Raw genomic sequence first — 17,726 nt, forward strand, 5'->3', positions numbered from 1 at the left:
CACTCCTCCACAAAGCACCAAGGAGAGACGTGGGGTCTGGGCCAGCACCAGCTGCATCCAACAATGCCCATGTCAGCCCTTGCAGAAGAGGAAATTACGAGAGCACCGCGGTCAAGTACAACTTCACAAACTTAGAAGAGAAATCGAAACCAATCCTTTGGAGGTGCATTTTCTTTCGTAGACTTATCTTGTGCGTTTGAAGGTGCCTTGCACTGTGTGTAGGAGGCAGTATACTTTTTTTTTGGTTTGACTTGTGTAAAATTTGCTTCAAGATACTGTTTGTAGTCAGTAAGGCTTCTGAAGCAGCGCTGCTGAAAGTAGATGTGAGAGTATTTTCACTCAGTCTCATGCTAATGTTCTGCGGAGCTGTAATGTGCAGCTTAAGTACGAGGAAGAAAAGAGTGCTTGAGAATGCTGCTGAGGTGCACTATACTGCACCTGTGAGAGGCTTTTGGCTAGGTTTTCTTGGGCCTGTGGAAGTGTGCTGTTGGTGAGGCTTTTGGTTTTGCTCTGTGCTTTAAGTTGACCATCAAAACTTTAGAGGAATGGTCAGGCACAGGTGATTTTCATCTGGTTTGTCCTGGGTAAGGAAACCACAAAATACAGTGAGAGGAAACAGGGTAAAAAAGATGCCTGTCTTTCTAGCATTAGCTGTTTACAACACTTTTGAAAGAGGAACATTGAAATTGTGCTGCTTGCTTTCTTTAACTCTTTAAGCTAAATGAAAAAACAAAAGCTCTGTAGCAGATGCACGTTCTCCTGTACAGAATCATTGTCTTCTCCTTATATCACTTTCTATCTGTAAAATCAATGGCAGAAGCCCCAAACCATTGTCTTTAGTAGTGAAAACAAAGCAATTAGAGACTTTTCACTAACTGGTGATTTTGAAGGTGTGAGCTCTGCGCATAGCAATGTTTAAAGCAGTGACTTTTTAAGAATATTCTAAGAAACACTCAGTTGCAGAGTGATTTTTGTATCCAAGATATGCTTAAGCTGTATTCTACAGATTTTTTTGACTGTTTAGAATATTACTATTTCATCAGAATTATTTTTTTTCTTTAATTCACAAAAGAAACAGAACTTCTTAAACAAGGAGATAGCTGCCTGTTTGACTAGGGGTTGGCATGTAAACCTCCACTGAGGTGGTAATGGGGCGATCACATAGTCTGAGGAGCCTTGGCATGCTCGGGGCAGTGGAAGGGAATAAAGTATTTTTATTGTTCTTGGTGGGAAGTTGTGGAAAATGCATGGAAACACAAACCCTAAGGTGCTGGGATAAGCTTGCGTTCTGCAGTAGTCAGTACAGGGATGCGGTGGGCTATGAGTTGCACTTTAAGGGCTGCTTTGGAGCCCTCCTGAAGTTGTAACATTTTTCCCCATCAAAAATCATTCTATGGTGGAAGAGAATGTCTAAAGCTCTTGAACATAACCTACACATAGATGTCAGTGAATTAATTTACTTCATTTATATTTGTTCAGCTTTGTAATTCAGCCCGTCTAAATGAGAGGTGAAAAACTTTATTTTCTAAGGGGTGTATATATAATTTTCATGTGTCTTTGTCATGTCACATAGGAACGTTAAACTTATTACTGCTGTCCTCCAGCTGTACCCCTTGATGCTCTGCTGTCCTGATACACACACACACACGCATATATATATTATACAGAAAACATATCCTGCGACAGCAGTGTTCTCCATAACCTCTTGCATCAAGCAAAGGCTTCAAGCTTAGCTCCTATAAGAGATGTAGTGGTGCAGTAGCTGCCTACTTCAGAAGGAGCCACACGATGTTTACTTCCTGTATGAATTTGTCTCACAGTTTCATACTGACAGTATTACCTTTTTTTTTTTTTTTTTTTTTTTTGGTAGGATTGAGAGGGGGATTGATGGTAGGAATTTATCAGGAAGAAGCAAAAAATGTCTGACCCTTGGAAGAGAAGGATGGATGGGAGAAGAGAGAGTAGTTGCTCCTTTTACTAAAGGAGTCTGGGACTTGCAGGATTTGGTGCCTCCTTAGCATCATCTAGTCTATATGTCCTATATGTCTATTTTTCCATACTTTTTCTGTGTGAAAATACAATATAATAGACGTGCAGTACCTGTACTAAAGGATTTCGGCAGTACTGTGTACACAGCATTTTTAATTGCAGATGATGGGATCTGTCTACAAAGCAAGTACTTAGTTTCTCAAACAAGTGATACTTCAATGTGAAATTGTCAAGGAAAAATCATAGCACAGTGCATGATCACTGACCTGGAAGGAAGATATCACATAGGAGCATATTTTAAAAAAATAAAATAAATTTTAAAAAAATGGAGGGGAGAAGGGAAGGCTTTTGTGACTTTTAGAGCAAAGTGCTTTGATAGATGATCACTTTGATGCTCTGAGTTAGGTAACATGCTCACTGCTTTGTGCCTGTTAGAGGCAGCTTGTAAAACTGTAGTTTAGTGTGGGCACTGAATTAAGAAGAATTGATGCTTTTAAATTATTAGGTTTAATGTATTTTTTTTGAAAGCAGGGCCATACAAATTTTACATTTACTTAATTGTGTACTTTAAAGAAATTTTCATGATGCAAAGGGGGGCGTTTATTAGTAGCTTGCTGGTAGTTTTGAGCACAGGACGTCCTAATACTTTTCCATTTGAACTTAAATGTAAGCAGAAGCAAATTTCTGACTTGTTTCTGTTCTTCTCATTGTTAAACTCTTGACTGTGAGGCTAGGGATAAGCAATCTTAGCTGAACTAAGATGTGTTTGCTGTCCTGGATATGCTGTGTTTTCAGCCTCTCCATCCTCCAGGTCATACATACCATCCCTCTGCATTTAAACTTTGTGTGTTTCTGATTTCCCAGCATGTGTCTCTTGCCAGGAATAATTCCTTTGCTCTCCATCAAACTTAGCCACTTCATCTATAAAAATGAGGTTAATTAGTGAACTGTGGCAATACACTTCTGTGTCCTAATAGTCATGTAATCTTTAGCGTATGATCTGGAAATTCTTAAGTTTATGGTAAAATAACATAAATGACAATAAAAGTAAAATAACGTAAAATAAGATTGAAGTTTCACAGATTTTGGTATGACCTTTTCATGCGTAACTTTTTTTTTTTACTTCGGCATGCACTTGCTGTTCTAGCTTTGAAATGAATGAAAGTGTCGTTATTTGCTGTTACTTTTTTACTTGTTGTCTTGTGGAATATTGCAGTTCAGAGCTACATTTCACTGGCTAAATAAGTGGTTGCCTCTGCAAAAACTTATCTACAAATACCCTCTCTGCATATATGGAATTTCTTCTGCTGGTTGTAATTTTGTTTTGACCTTTTCCTTTTTTTTCATTTTGCAAAAAGTAGGTTTCCAAATGGAAATGAGTATCCTAAGATAAGGAAGCAATATTAATTTGTCATGTAGTTCACCTCACTGGAGGGTGCACTAGAACCTTCTGCAAACACCTTTGTCTGGAGCCGATACATTTGTGGCATTCCCTTGGTTGTACTCGTAAGGTGCAGCCTTAGGTCATGGGCTGTTTCAGTGAAATGATAGAAGACATATCAAGAATGTGCTCTAGTCAACATATGGTGTTGAACTATAGGGGTTTTAGTATTGGTAAAAGCTTAAGGCTGAGGTCAGAGGAAAATGGATTACTTTTTGACTGCGTCTTTTTCTGTCTGTCTGTCTTTCTGTCTGTCTTTCTGTCTGTCTTTCTGTCTTTCTGTCTTTCTGTCTGTCTTTCTGTCTGTCTTTCTGTCTGTCTTTCTGTCTGTCTTTCTGTCTGTCTTTCTGTCTGTCTTTCTGTCTGTCTTTCTGTCTGTCTTTCTGTCTGTCTTTCTGTCTGTCTTTCTGTCTGTCTTTCTGTCTGTCTTTCTGTCTGTCTTTCTGTCTGTCTTTCTGTCTGTCTTTCTGTCTGTCTTTCTGTCTGTCTTTCTGTCTGTCTTTCTGTCTGTCTTTCTGTCTGTCTTTCTGTCTGTCTTTCTGTCTTTTTCCTTTTTATTTTGACCAGTTTGTAATGATGCACCCATCCTTAGTTTGGGTTTATTGGTAGCAGTTAAAGCCAGGGAAGTTACCCACTGTGGATGAGGAAGGAGGGAACCTGTCAGATTTTAGCAGTGAGGGGGAAGGCCATTTCCTCTCTGCTTCAGCCCCTGCAATCAGTAGGTTATATCAATATATACTCCTTTCCCCCCACCCCCTTTCTTTTTATTCGTTTGTATTGATCTTCATCTGTCATTCTACTAGTTTTATAGTTTTGGTAAGAGCTTTAATATTGAAGATGCAGTTGAAGCAAGATAAGAATGCAGCAATCTGAGACATGTGCGTGGCAGATTTTGGTAATGTCTTTTAGTGTATTAATTCCTGAGTTACTGGTAAGTCTGTGCTACCCTTTGATCGTGTACTCCTCTTCTTTCAGTTTGGTGCCTTCATTGGCATCGATTTAATTGCCCACCTTTGGCTGCCAGTTTCTCATTTAAAGGCTTTTCTAGGTTGTTCTAGAAAGTTTGAGATCAGTCATGTTGGACTATATGCTCATAAGTCCCATCTGTAAAAATCCGTTCCATGTTTACGTAGGAAACCGAGTTAGAAGGTCATCATTCAGTTAAGAGTTGTGCGTTCTTGCTCCTGAGTGTCATGCTGGAATATTTCTTAGTTGTATATGCTAACAGGTCTGCTTTTTCTGATGCAGAAATTGCGACTTGCTGCTGTATAAATCCTGAGGTCCTTTAGTGATTTTTTTTGAAAGAGCTCTGCAGTTTTGACCACCACGCATCTCTTCAGAGGCCTGTGGTTGTTCCTTTGTGTTTCTCAGTTCGTTCTTTAATCTTTGGTCCTTACCAAGCTGTCACGTGAATGCCATCCGATCCCTGTCACTTACTGCAAAATAAATAACAAAAGCTCACAAATATTTTACCCTTTCCATGTTCATTATTGAAACTGTTTGCCAGGTGGTATTTTGCTCACTTCATCTTGCATAGAGGGATGCTAACAGGTGATGTTCGCTTGGCTTTTTAACTATTGTCCTCTTGTTAATTTGTTGTACACTTGAAAGGGCACGTTCTACTTTTGATGTGCTTGATGCACCTGCCATTGTATCCTTGGCCAGTTGTTCCTCAGATCTCAGAATTACCAAACAAATCTAAATACCAAAATGTATTTATTTAATATTATATAATTGGACTATGCTTTTTTTTCCTTTGTGAAGTGTTTATGTAATCATCATGTAGCAAAAATCTACAGGTGTTGAATAATTTTCTTTAGCATTTTTTTTACAACCTTACCATTTAAATATATATATATATATATATAATATATATGTGTGTGTGTGTATATATATGCATATATATATATATATATATTTAGGGTAAAATTCAAAAATGAATTGTCTTTTCCCTACCTATGGTATCACTTTGTCACAATGTCTCAAATTTATGCTATAGTTACTTTTTCTTAGCAGTTCAGTCATACTGCCTGAAACAGTTTCTGTATTTTGAATGGTCTTGTGTATACGACAATAAAATGGGTAAAAAAGTGAAAAACTATTACAATATTTGTCAGGACTCTTGTTGTAGTGCAAATTTCAGATAGTCATCTGAATTCTTTCACTGGAGATCTCTTTCTGATGGTTATGTACAGCATTCACCAGTGCTGCAGTCATCTAGAGACTAAATGTATTTAGGTGCTTTATGTTATTTGTAGAATTTGGAATTTAATAGCCTCCCTCTGCTTGGTCACCAGTTTCTATTAGTCTCTTGCATTCTGTTCTAGACAGTTAGAAATTGCTACTATGTAAACTAAACCCTTGAAAGCACCATAGTCTTACTTGCTTTTGTTCACGTAATTCTTGGACTTTGTGTATCAGGAAAAAAGGTTAGATGAACTGTCTGCAGGCAAACAGAAGGACCCCCTGTTCACATCACCTTGATCCTCGGAGGACCTGGAATCACCCCGTTATCTGTGGGGGGGCAGGAAGACACCCCAGCGGGACCTGAGTGATCCAGAAGGTTTCTGGAACACAATGATGACAAAAGTGACTGAAGATCTGACAAGACCGGCATTTGGCTGCAGCTGTGGGGGATGGTGGAGTTCCAGATCCTGAAGAAAGCAAAACGGGTAAATAGAAGGATCACAACCACAGACTTCAGGAGATCAACTGTGGTGTGTTTGGAGACCTGCTTGGAAGAGTCCCATGCAATATGGAGCAGGAGGGATGCAAGAGAGCTGCTTGCTTTTCAAGAATGACATTGCTCAAGGTGAAAAATGGGCCTTGCAGAGAGCAGAAAATGAAGCAATAGGAGGACTGCTTGGATTAATAAGGAGCTCTTAACGAAATTCAAATAAAAAGAGTAAGCACAAGAGATGTGGCAGGGTGCGGTGTCTTAGGAGGACTACACAGATATTGTCTGAGCATGGAGGGATGTAGTTAGGAAAGTCAGAGACCATCTAGAGTTATATCTGACAGGCAGCTTGAAGAGCAACAAGAAGGGTTGTGGGAATGGCGCAGAAGACTCCGTTTATTCACAACATGCTAATGGTCACAGCTAGTAAGTGCCAGCTATCTATTACAGAATTCTTTCATAGTGATACTTCCTCACTTTTTCACATATATTTTACTGCCAGGAAGTGCAAAGCTTTCTTCTTGTACCACTTATATTTCAGAAATGGCAATTTATTGACCAGGTACTTGTCTTTATCACTCTTTTTACTTTTAAGGCTCTTGAATTAGCATATATAGGAAGCTTTGTGTAGAGGTATTTTTTTAAAAAAATATGTCCTTCCTCATGTGCTAATTTTATTAATGAAAGAAGTTACCCATTTCACTCTTCTCTTTTTTTTTTTTTTTTTTTTTTTTCTGGAAAACCATTAACTAACTGGAAAGCTACTGGAGTGACATTTGTCTGTATTTCTGCTTTGGGGCTGCTCATGCAGTACGAGCTTTCAGAGCACTTTGAAGGAAAGGAGATCCTTGCCAGCAGAGCTGCATCACTGCTGATCATCTGCTTCTATTAGATTCTTCTGGGTCAAAATCTCTATTACCAATTTCTTTAATGGGACTTCAGGATTGCTGTGTGGTCATTCCAAAATGTGGCATCTGTAACAGTCTAGCATCAACTTGAAATTCTTTTTCAAAGTAAATCTGTGATCTTTTCCAGTTTCCTAAAACTTTCTTCTCAAATTATTTTCCTCCTAGAATTTATTCTTGTATGTTATGCAATAGGAATTTAACTTTCCCTTAGTATAAGAAACCTTTTTGTCCATCTGTGTTAAAACAGTTTAACTCCTCCTTAGTGAATTTACTCCAACAAGATAGGGAAACAAAATGGAAATCTTATGGATGGGAGTCATTTACTTTTCACAGCTTCCAAGACTGCTCATCTTGTACAATATCTTGGGACATTGAAAGGGAATTTATGTAAGAGATTTTTGCATGCTTTGTTATCTGTTAGATACCACATGCCTTTTGAACTAAGAGAACTTGCAGTCAGTCCTTCTTCCATGTAATTTCTGTGGTAAAAAAGCAATTCTCAAAGAATTTCAGTTCTTTTAAGACATGACATTTGATTAAGACATTCCTAAAGGCCAAAATCTTAAGCTGTTTTTTTTTTTTTTTTTTTTTTTTTTTTTTTTTTTTTTTAAATTTAGGACACGTATACTGAAGCTGTGGACAGTGTACTGTCAGGTTTTGTTTGGCAAATATAGTAATTTCACTTGGGTGAAAGTAGTTGCCAGTTCTTGCTGGACAACTGAGTTGAATTGAGGGGGTCAATAAAGAGCGGTGAGATGGTCTTTCCAAACAGCCACATATATTCCTAAACCAGCTACAAGTCTATGACTGTTGTTTTGAGGCTAGCAAAGAAGCTCCAGGCACGTTACGTAGAACACAGGTTATTCTGAAAGAACTGAGTCTCTAACTAAAACAGTTCCTTAGGGCTTTGGAAGCAGCCCTTTTCCTTGCAAATCTATCTGCTGTCAGTTAAAAATCAGACTTGAACAGGTCAGACATCTTATTCCTTAATCTTAGAGAAGGTTTACCAGAAAAGAGGACAATTTAAGAAAAGTGAGGTTTTCATCCATGTCCAACACTGCACCTGACTGGAAACAGTTGGATCTTACTGAGCTTTTCATCTCGTACTGTTTATAACAGTGGCCAGTCAGCCTCACCTCCATCTCTGGAAAAGTGATGGAACGGCTCATACTGGCCATTGTCTCCAGGCACGTGGAGGACAAGAAGGTGCTCAGGAGCAGTCAGCATGGATTAAAAGGGGAAATCATGCTTGACTAACCTGATAGCCTTCTATGATGGAATGACCAGCTGCATAGATGAGGGGAGACTGGTGGATGTCATCTGTCTCATCTTCACCAAGGCTTTTGACACCGTCCTTCACAACATCCTCCTGGGCAAGCTCCAGAAGTGTGGGATAGATGAGTGCACAGTGAGGTGGATTAGGAACTGGCTGGATGGCAGAGCTCAGAGGGTGGTGATCAGCGGTGCAGAGTCTAGTTGGAGGCCTGTAGCTAGCGGGGTCCCCCAGGGGTCAGTCCTCGGTCCAGTCCTGTTCAATTTATTCATCAATGACCTGGATGAAGGCACAGAGTGCTCCCTCAGCAAGTTTGCTGATGATACCAAACTGGGAGGAGTAGCCGATACCCCAGGGGGCTGAGCTGCCATCCAGAGGGACCTGGACAGACTGGACAACTGGGCAGTGAGAAGTGTCGAGTGTCACTCGAATGCTGAGGCTCACTCCACGAGTCGGAGTGAGCAACTCTTTAATATGAAGGGGGTTTAACTCGTGGTGAGTGCCAAAGCCTTCTCCACGAGCTGGAGTGAACAACACCTCTATGCGAAGTGAAGTCAACTCCACCCTGCTGTTGTCTGCAGCAGAGCTTTATACCGGTGCAGGTGGGCATGCGCTAGGGAGCGGCGTTCTCATTGGCCAGCTACAGATTCCCAGCTGGTTGGTGCTCCTCCAGGTGCTTGGTTGCTAGGCATCGGTCCAGTTCCCCACAAACTCCAGTTTCTTATATATTCTTACTAAGGCCCCAACAGAGAAGCCTCATGAAATTCAACAAGGCCAAGTGCAAGGTCCTGCACGTGGGGAGGAATAACCCCAGACACCAGTACAGGCTGGGGACCGACCCTCTGGAGAGCAGCTCTGCAGAGAGGGACCTGGGAGTCCTGGTGGACGACAAGTTGACCATGAGGCAGCAGTGTGCACTCGTGGCCAAGAAGGCCAATGGGATCCTGGGGTGCATTAAGAAGAGCGTCTCCAGCAGGTCGAGGGAGGTGATCCTGCCCCTCTACTCAGCCCTGGTGAGGCCACATCTGGAGTATTGTGTCCAGTTCTGGGCTCCACAGTACAAGAGGGATGTGGAGCTGCTGGAGAGAGTCCAGCACAGGGCTACAAGGATGATCAGGGGCCTGGAACATCTGCCCTACGAGGACAGGCTGAGGGAGCTGGGCCTGTTCAGCCTGGAGAAGAGAAGGCTGAGAGGGGACCTGATCAGTGTCTATAAGTACCTCAAGGGAGGGAGTGAGGAGGATGGTGCTGGCCTCTTTTCAGTGGTGGTCACTGACAGAACTAGAGGAAATAGCTGGAAACTGAAACATCAAAAGTTCCACAGGAACTTAAGGAAAAATTTCTTAACAGTGAGGGTGACAGAGCACTGGAACAGGCTGCCCAGAGAGGTTGTGGAGTCTCCTTCTCTGGAGATCTTCCAAACCTGCTTGGACACGTGTGCCACGTGCTCTAGGTGACCATGCGTGTGCAGCGGGGTTGGATACGTAATCTTGGGGATAAGCTTTTTTTTTTTTTCATCCTGGTTGCATAAATGTAGTAGTGATTTTAAAACTATAGCGCAGCCGAATTGGAGAAGTTAGAGTTGGATCCTTGGGTCCAGTGTTTCCAGTCCAGCCGCTACATCCAGTTCCAGAGATGGTGTTATTTATTTACTTATTTTTAACCAAAGCATATCTGGCAAAGCAAGAAGGGAAGAATGGGAAGTCTCTGGCTCTGGTGGAGTATTGGCAGCCAAAGCCAGAAGCTGAATCTTTTCCATTTCCATGAATTAGTCAATAGACCAGTGATGATTTTGCTTCCCCTGATCACATAGGAAGATATGCCTTTCTTATGGATGCTTCTAATTGTGTTCAAAATGCCCATTGCAGTTGGAGATGCTGAGCTGCTGATATCTTTTTGCAAGATGCATTTGAAAAGCCTTTGTGTTTTGAGGGTTTGGTTGTTTTTACTTATAATAAAGAGATTTGGCCAGGGAGGGTCTTCAAATGCATCTCAACTCCCTCAATCAAGAAAATAAATTTCTGACTTGTATTTATATGAAAAACTAAAGGGATTAAAAGTCAAAAGTAAAGACTGCATCATGCAATAGCTTTGGAGTACCAGTAGGCTGAAGTGTAAACTTAGCTCTTTGCAGAATTAGACACAACTCTTGAATTTCTGATGTTCTTTTATCTTCTGACGACTTTTATAATGAACCTGTTGTATGTTGCACTAGGGGGAATATCCAGACTTACTGGATGGCAGTCTTTTGGAGATCAACATGTGAACCTACCTACTAATTCAAGTGAAAGATAATTTTTTCATTTGCTAAGAGCACACTTAGAGAGCAACAGTTATTTGTGTGACTGTCTAGTAATGCACAGTCACTTCTTTAGCAGGAAGACTTGCCCACTTTGTCATCCTAAAGAGGTGTGATGAACATCAGTGGAAGATTTTGGTCTGTTTTTGTCAGTTTAAAGATTATAAATATTAGATGCAACTTTCTCTGAAGCCTTTGTAATCTGAAAGTCTGGCTACTTTGCTTTAAAATTGAAATAAAATATCTACTTTTAAAAAAGGAGTAAAACAAAAATAGAGCATGCTACAATTACTGAAAATATTAATCTCTAAAGGTGCTTAATGGCATGTTTACGCTCTTGCCTTTGGAAGAGGGAGCCTCAGACCGGGAAATAATTTCTTCTCAAATTTAGTAAAATATATTGTCTAAATGGCTGAATTTTCTTTGGATTTATTTTGTTGTAAAAAGGTTGGATAGTTTTACCAACTTAACACTTATTTGGAAGAAAAATATCATGAGGCTTGCAAAACCCTGCACACATGAACACAGTACTTGTCCTCTATTCTCTCCTTCCTCCTTAAAGAAGAAATCAAAGGAGGAACAGGGAGTATGTGCCATGTCCCTTTTCCCTGGGCTCTGTACTGGTCTCCTACTATTGTGCACCGTTTGATTCAGTGGCAAGTGGCTGCAGTGTGAGTTTGGGAGTAATTCTAAGTCCCATCAGATTTTGAAGTGACTTTTCTGCTCTTCCCGGACTTGGGAAAGGAGACCTCTCTAGAAATATCCATGTAGTCACAGATCTTGTTTTAGGTAGAACTGGGAATAACACTCAAGTTGTGGACACAAGAAAAATGCTAAATAGCTGAGGAAGGAGAAAAGCAAGTCAGGAAACACTCAGGGTGTGTGTTGTGCTCCGGGCACATAGAAGTTCTGTTTACGAAGTTTTGTAAAACATGAATGCCCTGTGTGACTTCTGTCTGATTTATAGAGTATTCGTGGGCCAGTCTGTAAACTCCTCGGCCTCTTGTGTCTCCTCACCATTCATGTGCAGGATTGTTGTGCAAGTAGGAGGTAGCGGATACTGAAGTGCTGTGTTCAGTGTTTTTCAAGATAGTCAGCAAACGAAATGGGGAGGAGGGCGAGGGGGAAAGGGGAAAATCTGTTTGTCGCTTTCTGAAAGCAGATACAAAAGCCTTAGCTGAGGCAAATTCTACTGAGGGACATGAAAGTAAATAACATACCTGGTTCAGAAGTTTATTTGTTTATATAAATAAATATAATACTCTTAGTGCTGCTATTCATCAATATATAGTTTTAACACAGTTCCTCAGTGCGAAGATTTCTCAGCTCTGCTTTGTATCATGGATTATGGTCTTGTTTTTGCTCTTGTAAGTGAAAATAAAGTCTGCTCTTGATTGCCCACAATTTAATCTCTTTGTATGACCTGTGTATGTTTTACCTGGTCTCCAGTGGCATGTCTTGCTTTTGACTTTGTTCTCTCTCTTTATCAAAAATGCTTCAATTTGGAAATGTTGCAATTAATAAATTTATACGCAAATGTCTCCTTGTGATAAAAATTTACCATGTGAAACTTATATTCCTAGAAAAAAAACTAAATTCATCACAGGTATATTATTTGTGTTCAGCTGAACCATTTGGAGATTTGTATCTGGCCATGTCCAAATAAATAGGAAAAAAGGGATTATTCAAATCTTGTCCACATAGACAACTAAGGCTTTTAATGTAAGTTAACAGGAGCAATGAAATTTAAGTGGATTAGTTGAGCCACATTAAACTTTGAGTTGATATTCAGAAAGCAGGAAGTTAGGATGGTTCAGACTTCTTTGTCCTGTAACAGACTGCAAGTAGCTTTGCAAACCAATTGCTCCACTAACCAGGTAACTTTGATAGCTTTCATTTAGATTTTCTGGCATCTGCAACCTATCAAGAGTAGGATATGGAAGAATAAGATGGAAGGGGTGCTGCTTTAGAGAGCTACTTTTCTCTGAACTGCATCTCTCTTTGCAACAGTTACGCGGGATGACATTGGATACTTTCCTGGGGAACTGTACAGATCCTTCCCCGGCCCTATGGAGGCTGTATGGCAGTATAATAATTTCTTAGTTGAGAGATGTGATTCTTACCATCTAGCCTTACTTGTTGTTGGTCAACTGGTAATCATTGCAAAGTAGTTGCTAATAATTAATTTAACAGTAAGTCCAGCACAAAGCCTCTAGAGATGGTGCTATTTGTCCTAGTGCTTATTAATAATTTCCAGTATGTGGGCTTGCCCAACTGCAGTCCTTGTTTGTTTCTTACCCTATATCTTTGAGTTCATCAAGAGAAAAGAACCTTTTTCCCAACATGTTCCAAAAGTTTAGTGGACTATAGGGATCATAGGAAGAGACGCCTTTCGTCCCAGGGCTCTATCTGCTGATGGGCAAGAGAGATACCTGGGCTGGCTTGTGATGTTTGTGCAGAGCTGAGGACTAACTGTCCTGCTCTGTGTGCTTGCTAGCAGTGACAACAGCAGTGGTAGTAGGACAAATGGTCTGGAAGGTTGGGGAAGGAGTGCAGGTTGTGCTTTTTTCTTATTTTGCCTTTTTATCTTTTTTTTAAGTCACAAAGTAAAATGTCAGGGACTCCTGACACTGGTCATACTTTGTGGTCACAAAATTGTGGAGTTCAACATTTTTGGAATTCCTAAGTTGAACCAGGTATGCCAAAAAGTTTATATAATCTTCATTTGTAGAATATAAATACTAACTAAAATTAACTTACAAAAAATAGAAATTAGGAAAAAAAAATGGATTTTTTAAATGATTTTTTTTTTGTTTAGAATTCTGAATCAGGTTGTATTGCCTAAATGAACCTGAATTCATTGCCTGAATGAAAGGCTTTTACCTGCTGCTGAAAATCTGTTTGTGTATGCAAGGTGTGCAGGATTCTGCTTCGCAGGGAATGGGTCTATCCTGAAGAGTTCTTAATATTAAGGCATCTGAATTAAATATTAAAAGGGCTATTTTTAAAAGAATTTAAAGCTTGGTGGGGTTGTGCAGTGCACTGTGCCCTCTGTAGTTGCCAGGTAGAAAGAAATGTCCATGTTTCCCACTAAGATCTGGCAGAGGGGATTGTCCATAGGCACCTGCTGTCGACTCAGGGCTTCGTCTGAGGGCCTGCAGGACCCTGGGGAGGAGGAGCCGCCGGTTCTGGTTGCTCTGGAGCCTTTCTGAAGGCTGCTTCATTATCCAGAAGCAACATTGAGCTGGCTCAGCATGGGCCTTTCCATTAAGATCTCGTTCAGGTGGCTTGATAGTCTCTCACATTACATTTTTTCAAGCATAGATAACTATTTCAAGGATTTATTATAGTTTGCTCAAATACGGATAATTTATTTTTGCTAAGTTTGAATTGATTTCTAGGAAACTTTATAATATGTTAAGAAGTGAATGCCTGTATACATATGTGTATATATACGCACCTGTGCTTTTCCCATACAAGTTGAAAGGGTTAGTCTGCATTTTTGCAACTGCATTTCCTTAGTGTTTTGAAAAGTGTTCGTAACACCCTGTGTGTGAGGCTGCAGCTCCGGCTCCGCAGACAGAAATCTGCCCTCTTGTGGGAAAAGCCGTGCAAGGAGCTCCGGCACCAGCAGCTTGGAGGGAAACATGGGATTTTCATTCAGGCTGTCCCACTGCCTCCTGCTCGCTCTCTCCTCCCTTAGGTGAAAACTTCTCATTTGCAAAATGTAGCAGTTTAAAACTAGCTACAGGGAACTCCCCCTTGGATTTTTAACTGTGTATTTGCTGATTTGAAAGAAAAAAATGCTCAGCTCTCACTTAACATGACTAATATCTGAGTTATGCTGCTTTACAGGGAGTGCACGGTTATAGTGACTGCAGCAACTTTGATCATGGTTCTGTGATCACATCAATGCAATGCTGCCCTACTTAAAGGAGATGAAAGCATTTTTTTTTTTGATAGATTGAAAAATACTGGAAAGATTAAACTCAGATTTTATTTAGTCTAGATTCTGTGTATAATACATTTGAGTAGAATGCGTTTAAAAAAAAGATATGCAGACTTAATACCATAGCCTTCTTTTAAACTTAATTTTAATTCATAGAATCATAGAATCATAGAATGCTTAAGGTTGGAAGAGACTTCTAGCGGTCATCTAGTCCAACCCCCCTGCACACGCAGGGTCACCTAGAGCACGTGGCACAGGACTGCGTCCAAGCGGGTTTGGAAGATCTCCAGAGAAGGAGACTCCACAACCTCTCTGGGCAGCCTGTTCCAGTGCTCCATCACCCTCACTGTTAAAAAATTTTCCTTAAGTTCCTGTGGAACTTTTGGTGTTTCAGTTTCCAGCTATTTCCTCTAATTCTATCAGTGACCACCACTGAAAAGAGGCCAGCACCATCCTCCTCACTGTCTCCCTTGAGGTACTTATAGACACTGATTAGATCCCCTCTCAGCCTTCTCTTCTCCAGGCTGAACAGGCCCAGCTCCCTCAGCCTCTCCTCATAGGGCAGATGTTCCAGGCCCCTGATCATCCTTGTGGCCCTGCACTGGACTCTCTCCAGCAGCTCCACATCCCTCTTGTACTGCGGAGCCCAGAACTGGACACAATACTCCAGATGTGGCCTCACTAGGGCTGAGTAGAGGGGCAGGATCACCTCCCTTGACCTGCTGGAGACGCTCTTCTTAATGCACCCCAGGATCCCATTGGCCTTCTTGGCCATGAGGGCACACTGCTGCCTCATGGTCAACTGGTCGTCCACCATGACACCCAGGTCCCTCTCTGCAGAGCTGCTCTCCAGAAGGTCGGTCCCCAGCCTGTACTGGTGTCTGGGGTTATTCCTCCCCAGGTGCAGAACCTTGCACTTGGCCTTGTTGTCCAGGTTGTCCAGGTCCCTCTGGATGTCAGAGCAGCCTTCAGGGGTATCAGCTACTCCTCCCAGTTTGGTATCATCAGCAAACTTGCTGAGGGAGCACTCTGTGCCTTCATCCAGGTCATTGATGAATAAATTGAACAGGACTGGACCAAGGACTGATCCCTGGGGGACCCTGCTAACCACAGGCCTCCAACTAGACTCTACACCACCCTCTGATCACCACTCTCTGAGCTCTGCCATCCAGCCAGTTCCTAATCCACCTCACTGTGCACTCATCTATCCCACACTTCCGGAGCTTGCCCAGGAGGATGTTGTGAGGGACGGTGTCAAAAGCCTTGGGGAAGTCGAGACAGATGACATCCACCGGTCTCCCCTCATCTATGCAGCCGGTCATTCCATCACAGAAGGCTATCAGGTTAGTCAAGCAAGATTTCCCCTTGGTGAATCCATGCTGACTACTCTTGAAGACCTTCTTGTCCTCCATGTGCCTGAAGACAATGGCCAGTATGAGCCGTTCCATCACTTCTCTGTTGATGGAGGTGAGGCTGACTGGCCTGTATTTGCCTTGGTCCTTCTTGCCTTTTTTGAAGACTGGTGTGACATTGGGCTTCTTCCAGTCTTCTGGCACCTCCCCTGTTCTCCAGGATCTTTCAAAGATCATGGAGAGCAGCTTAGCTATGGCATCTGCCAGCTCCCGCAGCACTCTGGGGTGCATCCCATCAGGCCCCATGGATTTGTGAGTACCAAGTTCCCTTAGGTGCCCTCTGACCCAATCTTCCTCTACCCAGGGCAAGTCTTCCTCTCTCCAGGCTTCTTCTCTTGTCCCTAGGGCCCGGGACTCTAAAGGGCTGCCCTTGGTAAACACCGAAGCAAGAAAGGCATTCAGTAACTCTGCGTTTTCTGTGTTTTTCATAACCAAGGTGCTCTGTTCACCAGCAGAGTGAACGTAACAGGCTGTACATAAGCTATATTAGGAGCAGTGGTTCCTAAGTGGAATAAAAAGTGAGGTTAGTGATGGGAAGGTTTTTAGTTTAAAATACTGAATGAAAAATACTAAAGTTGGAAGTGAGCTGAGAACAGGATTCAAAGGCATTTCCGAATTGTCCAGTCCCTGCAGGATTGGCTTTGCTGAACTACTAACAAGTGTTTCTGTAGAGAACATAATTTTAGCTGGGTTATCTGTCTTGTAGAAATTGAAGCCCATTTCTACCGTTTTCTATCTGCAGTGTATATAAGCAGCAGTTTATTCCTTCCCTCTTTGCAGCTACCTTTAGCATACATGAATTATTTTTTGTGTCTACTATAGCCTTATCTTATAGCGACTTCTTGTCGCTATAGCACATTAAGTTCTTTAATGTGGTCCCTTTAGTATGGTAGTACAATACCCAACACTGTGTGGGTGTTGCATGCAATTTTAGTAACTCTGATAGCAGAGCTTATTCTATTTTTAGTTTGTCCAGCATTTTTCTCTTAAAATGGTCTTCCAGCACTTGAGAACTCTTTGGAACATGGTTCTTGTGAAGTAAAACTGCAGGAAAAGGCAGGTGTGTTGTCACTGCAGTTTGCCAGGGATACTACACAGTACCTTGTCTAGTGTAAACTTCAATGTTTTTAATGTTACATTCATTCACATCTTGGCCTGACTTCACCTTTTTGTTGTGTAGGATGATCATAGCTTTCTGTATATGAACATATGCTTCCCTTTCACTGTTTTCCTTTCACTGTGCAATTCTTTGTATCTGTATCACTTGTGCTCCGTGACTTCCTCCTCCCCCAGATCCCTGCTACCCTGTCCATCGCTGGTAGGAGATCAGGGTGCTCAGTGGGGCAGTGCTGAGGGTGGAGGACGTGGGTTCCTGCTGCCTCTGCCTTCCTCAGCAGCTTTGCAGTGCTTTAATTTCCTTAGCTCCTGATAATTTGCATCTTGCTTTTTAAAAGCTGAAAGTTGGAATGATTTACGCTCAGTAATAGCTCCTGTAGAAAGGTGATTTTTTTTTTTAATATTGAGAAATGTTTATTCTCTGGAGTTAATTGTAGGCAATTGCTGCATGCAACAAATTTGTAAACAAATGTTAAAGCAGGAGGAGGGAAAAAGCCCGTGTTACCCAGCAGTTAAGCTATTGCCAGCTACTGCTCTACTTGTCCCGCAGTGAACCTGATTGCATCAAACCTTTTTTCCTCCTTCCTTCCCTAACTTCTTGACATTTTGAATTTGCTCAGTAAGTGATTTTAGTAGTGTTCTCAGTGACATCAAGTTCTAGT

At 41.5% G+C, this 17,726-nt stretch overlaps 1 pseudogene; it reads right to left on the minus strand.

Moving 5' to 3' along the window:
• Positions 1-16,179, minus strand: part of LOC148593139 (uncharacterized) — a 268,178-nt pseudogene extending 251,999 nt beyond the window's left edge.
• Positions 16,180-17,726: the final 1,547 nt, after the last annotated feature.

Source organism: Tinamus guttatus, unplaced genomic scaffold (assembly GCF_059628265.1).
Source record: "Tinamus guttatus ecotype Peru unplaced genomic scaffold, ASM5962826v1 Tinamus_guttatus_pri_ptg000455l, whole genome shotgun sequence".
NCBI classification, from domain to species: Eukaryota; Metazoa; Chordata; class Aves; order Tinamiformes; family Tinamidae; genus Tinamus; species Tinamus guttatus.